Below are 6,000 nucleotides of genomic sequence, written 5' to 3' on the forward strand. Positions count from 1 at the left end.
AAACTCAAAACTCAGATGTTTTACCAACTAGATTATTATAGTATTATAGATTACTATAGATTATTATTGGTTTATTATAAAAGTATACAACCCAGGAACAGCCAGATGGAAGAGATGCATAGGGCAAGTTTTAGCACAAGGGCATAGAGCTTCCCTACCCTCTCCGAGCGGGCACTCTTCCCAAATACCCCTCTGTTCCTCAACCCTAGAAGCTCTCTGAACTCGGTCCTTTTGGGTTTTTATGGAGGCTTTTTTATATAGGCATGATTGAGTAAATCATTAACCATTGGCAATTGATTCACTCTCCAGTACCTCTTCTCTTGAAGAGGTGAGGGGCTAGGACTGAAAGTTCCAACCTTCTAAGCACAAGGCAGGCAACCAGACCCCATCCTTAGGTGGGGTCTAAAAATCACTTTATTTGCATAATAAGGGACCGCTAGTTCTTCTTCAAGAAATTCCAAGGCTTTTAGGAGCTTTGTCCCACAAAAGGGGACAAAGCCCAAATATACATTTTTTTGTTTTTAAATTATAAATCAAAATGTCACACCAGCTCCTCAGGGCCTGACTGGATTCTCTCTTGTTCTAACTGAGCATCTTAGTGTTTCAGCATCAGAGAATGTTTATACCAGAAGAGCCTCAGAGACCTACTATAAACTCCTAGTTCTTTCAGCTAAAGGGAACAGATAAAGGCCACACAGCGAGAATTAATGTCAGCTTCCCACTACTGTGGGAGGCTGACTAGAGAACAGAAAGCAGGAAAGAGCTGTGGATGGGGGTGAGGACTTGAACACTTAGAAGTCTGAATATTCTGAGACACTGGGAAGGGATACATCTCAGTTACTACCTGCGAAGGTTACAGATCCCGGCCCCTGATTCTCTTTCCCTTTTACCCTGCTTTGTGGCTTGCGGCCCAGGAAGGAGAAATTTAAAACATTTTTATTACCCACATGGTATGAATCAGCCATTTCTTGATTGTGTGTGAGTCATCTACAGTGTTGGCTTGAAGCAACCTCATCTTACCCCTGGGATCCTGGTGTAATTATTAAAAGCACATCCTTTCACTGCCCAGAGAGGTCTTGTTTGGTCAGTATGGTTACCTGAGCTAGAGCCAAGTGGGGCTTTCAAGTATTACAGAGTCCTACCTTGGCTTCCCCACATCATCTCTCCTATTTTTAGGTCCAGAGGCCTCCTCCATGTTCTCCTCTCTTGCCTGGGCACAGAGCTACACCCTATTCGTCAGTCTCCCTTGCACCGGTGTTTGTTTATGGAATATGGGTGGAAGTAAGGTCACCACTTCCAGAAACTGGCCTTAGTGCGAGCCTGTCTCCTCCCATCAGCACCCCATACAGCAGATGGTAAGGACCTAGAGAAAGGAGAAGCCACAAGATAGAAGTCGCCTGGGTCTCTGAATGCCTGATGAACAAAACAAAGCCAAACAAACCCCATTAGACTAAGGTGAGCAAGAAATAATTTGCTATCGTTTTAAGCCACTAACATTTGAGGCTAACTGCTATGGCAATTAGACTGTATAACTAATATGTTTCTCTCCCAGATCTCCATCTGCAGCCTTTCCCTGGCTTTCCTAGGAGCAGAGCCTGAGCCAGGGATTCAGAAGCATATGGCTCATGGAGGTAGGGCTCCTAGACGGAATCAGGGAAGGCTAAGAGGGCAGGGGAAGTTGCTGAGCAAGAATGTGGCCTGAACCATGGGGGCTTCTGAGCCTTTTGAGCTGTACCCCCTTGAAACATGGGAGTTGGTCTCTCTACCTCCCTATGAGTTCATCATTGGCTTTAAGGTGCCTCCTGGAGGCTGGAAGAAGAGAAAGGCATTAGTGGCCCTGAGTGCTGAGGGTAATTTTTCATTTGGAGCATGAGGGTTGGAGAGGGAAGCTGTGAGTCTGCAGCAATCCATACACACGGCATCTGGGGATAGGGGCATCAGCCTCCTAAAGGGGACCTGGACAGGATACCACTGCTTTGCATTCACCTGCATTACAAAAATCACTATGAACCCATATTGGTGTGGCTTTAATTACCAATTTGGCCCCCCTATAATAACTATTTTGACTGGGAATTAAGAAAGCCTAAGGAGAATTAAAGGAAAACATTTTAAAATCAATCAATAGAGTTCTCTGTTGCAAGCAATTAAAATATGTTTTCAAAATTATTCTGGCTGGGGGGTAGAACATGGGCAAAATGGGTAAAGGGGAGGGGGAGATACAGGCTTCCAGTTATGGAATGAATAAGTCATGGGGATAAAAGGTACAGTATAGGGAATGGTCAATGGTATTATAATAGTGTTGTATGGTAGAAACACTTGTGCTAGGCACAATGTATAAAGTTATCAAGTCACTATGTTGCACACCTGAAATAATGTGACAGGGTGTGTTAACTATAATACAGTTTTAAAAAAGACTAGGGTCAATTTAGTAAAAGAGGAATTTATTAGCAAAGGGGATTATTAGCAAGAGGGATTTTTATGAACAAGCAGCTCCAGAAATTGGTGGGAAGTAGGGGGAATGTAGCTTGAAAAAATGGCAGGAATCAAGGAAGGTCAGGCAGAAAGAAACATAGCCACCACATCCAAACAGAAAGCTACTGAGGCACTATCAGTGCTGAACACCACTGCCATCATCTTCAACTTTACCCTCTCATAAGTGTAAGCAGGGAGTGCCTTATACAGAGATCTACCCATACAACTTTAGGGTTGACAAGTTTAATGCTTAGAGTGAAAGCAGCAGAAGAACTATCCGGGAGCTGGCTGGAACTCTGTTGAAAAGCATGAGCGCTTCTGCACATCCTTCCACCATCGAACTTTATGCCATTGGCCTTTTAAGCCTTTGGAATGTCAAGAGATCCCTCCAAAAATGGAAATACCTTTAACATTTTTCTTAACACCTTAGCTATCAGCCAGCACTATAGTTAGGACCAGGTTCTAGTTAGCTAAGGACAAGGCAGTAATGATTTAGGATATCACATGTTCAGATGGAAAAAGAAATGCTGGTGTACGATGGCATATCTGAACTTACTTAAAGTTTTTTGAGGCATTCATTGACCACATTGGGTTTCCTTGTTAGAGCCTTGCTTTTGTTTTCAAATTGGTAATGAACGTCAGCAGAAAGATCTACCATTTCTGAAACCAGAGCCCATCACCCATCTTCAAGAAGCAGTACACAGACTACAGGGCACAACTGGGCCCTACTTCTGACTCCAGTACAGAATCTCCAGCCCTTTTGGGTTCTCAATACCAGGAGACTCAACTAATGGGTTTATTTTGCTCACGTATATTTTAAAATAAATTGTATTTTAGCTGGTATGGTAGATTTCAAAAATGACCTCCCTGGATCCAGGCCCATTGCCCAGATATGATTTTCCAGCTCTTCCCATCAAGCTGTGGAATCCATTTCTCCACTGTCTGAATATCACCAGTTTTGAAACTTATTTTGGTCAACAGAATGACAAAAGTGTCAGTTTGTCAGTTCTGAGCCTTGGCCTTTTAAGAGTATGTGCACTTCTCTTCTTTCCTGGGGCCCTGCCCTGGCTAGGATAAGAGACACATGGAGTAAAAATGGGCTATCCCAGTGGAAGTCATTTGGAAACGTCCAACCCTAACCAACCTGGGTGCTGACCACAGACAAGTAAGTGGTCCTAGCGTAGGCCAGAAGAACCACTGAACTGAGCCCAGCCCAAATCACGAACCTGCAGAATCATGCATTAACAAAATGGTTGTTTAAGCCACTAAGCAAAGGGGTGCTTTGTTGAGCTACAAAAACCAGCTACTACAGAGAGAGAATTAGCTTTTGCCAGATGGCCACAGGCAGCATAGAAAGATAATCAAAGTCTGGGCGATCACACTCACGTGTATCTGCCCTGAGACTTTATCTTCTGTTTAGTATTCCCTATACGCCAGGACTGTGCAGAGGCATGTGAGTCTCAGTCATTTGGCAGGCATTAATTATTTGACCATGTATCACTGCCATTTCCAGGAGAACTTGATAATACCCAACGGCTGCTCACTTCCAATTCCAAGAAAGCTAAGAGAAGAAAAAATAATAATGGGTCTCAACACATTTGTAGTAATCACTGGCTGCATAATTAAAATAAAAATCTGTCATCTACAGCCAGGGGTAAAGCAGGTAAAATTAAACATAAACTGTCATAAAAATAATTAAAAACTAGACTTTTAAATTAAAAGACATCTTTTAATAATTAGTTAACATTTGCTATTGTTCTAAACAGACTTGCCGTTAACCTTTAACACGTTGCTCAGGCGGTCCTTTCTTAGCTGAATTTTAATTATGCTTGAGGGAAAGTAAAAAAAAGTGATCTATTCATTAATCTATTAAGTGCCTGTCCTGTATAAGGTAGGCCTTCAATGGGATGCCTCAAAAAATAGGACAGTCCGTGCTTTCAGTAATATGACCATACAGAAGGGAAGATAAGTACTCCAAAATATCACTTAATTGTTGAGTCCTAGTTAATTGACATAAAGAAAAGGACTTCTCAAGAAGGTAACATCTGAACTACTTGTAGAGATGGGGCACGAGGTTGGTATTTAGAACACACCAATGCTATACATGGCTGCAAAGGAAGCAACTGATGGACAACTTCACGTTCAACAGCAGATTAAGTTCTAGCAACTCCCAGGAAGAGGACTGTCAACACTCTTGTTTCAGAAAACAACCCCTATTCATCCCTTAGAGGTCCATCCAAGTTTCCTTAAGCAAATAAATCTTCTTAGAGCTATACATTCTAGCAGCAGAGGAATGAGAGTCACGAGGCAACTCTGGCTAAAAGAGCTTCTGCAGAAAGACCAGGGATCTGATTTCTCCCAATTCCAGCTGTTCCAAGTCACAAAAGGGTCATGACTATCTTCTGTTACCTTTATGGGGGCCCATCCGCTGTTCCCTGGGTTGAGTATTTTCAATGAATTGTGTATTTGGCGTTACAGCACCACTATGGCTTTAAGACAATGTTTGATTTGGTCTAGCTGATTGGAAGGAACAGAACTAACTTTGAACAATGAACAAATGTTTCCCTCCTCACAAATAGAAGCTTCCAGCTCCCGCAAGCACGTCTTCCTCCTACCTGCCTCTGTGCCCAGTTACTCTGCCTTTCCTCTAGATGGTGTGGGTAAAAGACCATGATCCTAGACAAAACACACTCCCCCTATCTGCACCATCTTTTTCCTTTTCAACACTCAAGGCAATCAATTCATCAGTGTTTCCCTCTTTTTGTATTGTTATTTTTCCTTGTTCTTATAAGTCACATGATTGTATTTTCCCATTTATAAGAAAATGATTTTCCCTTAATCATTTCTGTCTTCCAGCAAACAAACAAAACTTTTTACTTTCTCCTTTCACAAAATTCCTTAAAAGAGAAATCTATACTCACCATCATCAATTTCTCCTGTCCCATTCTCTATTAAAACCATGTCGACCAAGATTTGCCCCCTCATTCCAATTAATCTCTTCTTACAAAATCATCAGTGGTCTGCATGCTTCTCAGGCTAACAGTTATCTGTCCTTATCTTAGTCCTATCTTAGTAGCTTTGCACAAAGCTGAAAACTCCCTCCTCCTTAAAAACATTTATTCTCTTAATGTCCATGGCATTGCATTCCCATTGTTTCTCTCCTGTACTCTAAGCACTTATTCTAATATTCCTTTGCTAGTTCCTCACCATCTTCATGGCATTGGCAATTCCAAGTGCCCCAGGGTTCAGGCCTTGGTTTTTGTCATTGTTTTACCTGAACTCATTCTTTTGATGATGTTTCAGATATACACATGAGCATATAAAAGAGGCTCCAAAATTCATCTCCACAGCCTGGACCTCTCCTCTAATCATCTCACTATCTGATGGCCTCTCTACCTGAATGACTAACACATACCTTACACATAACAGGCCCAGACTGAACTTCATCTTATTTTATTACAGGACCTTCACTGTCCTTCCCATCTCAGAATATGGAAATTCCTTACTTCCAGCCAATTGGGCAAAAAT

The sequence above is a fragment of the Lutra lutra genome, chromosome 9 (genome assembly GCF_902655055.1).
Source record: "Lutra lutra chromosome 9, mLutLut1.2, whole genome shotgun sequence".
In the NCBI taxonomy this organism is placed as follows: Eukaryota; Metazoa; Chordata; class Mammalia; order Carnivora; family Mustelidae; genus Lutra; species Lutra lutra.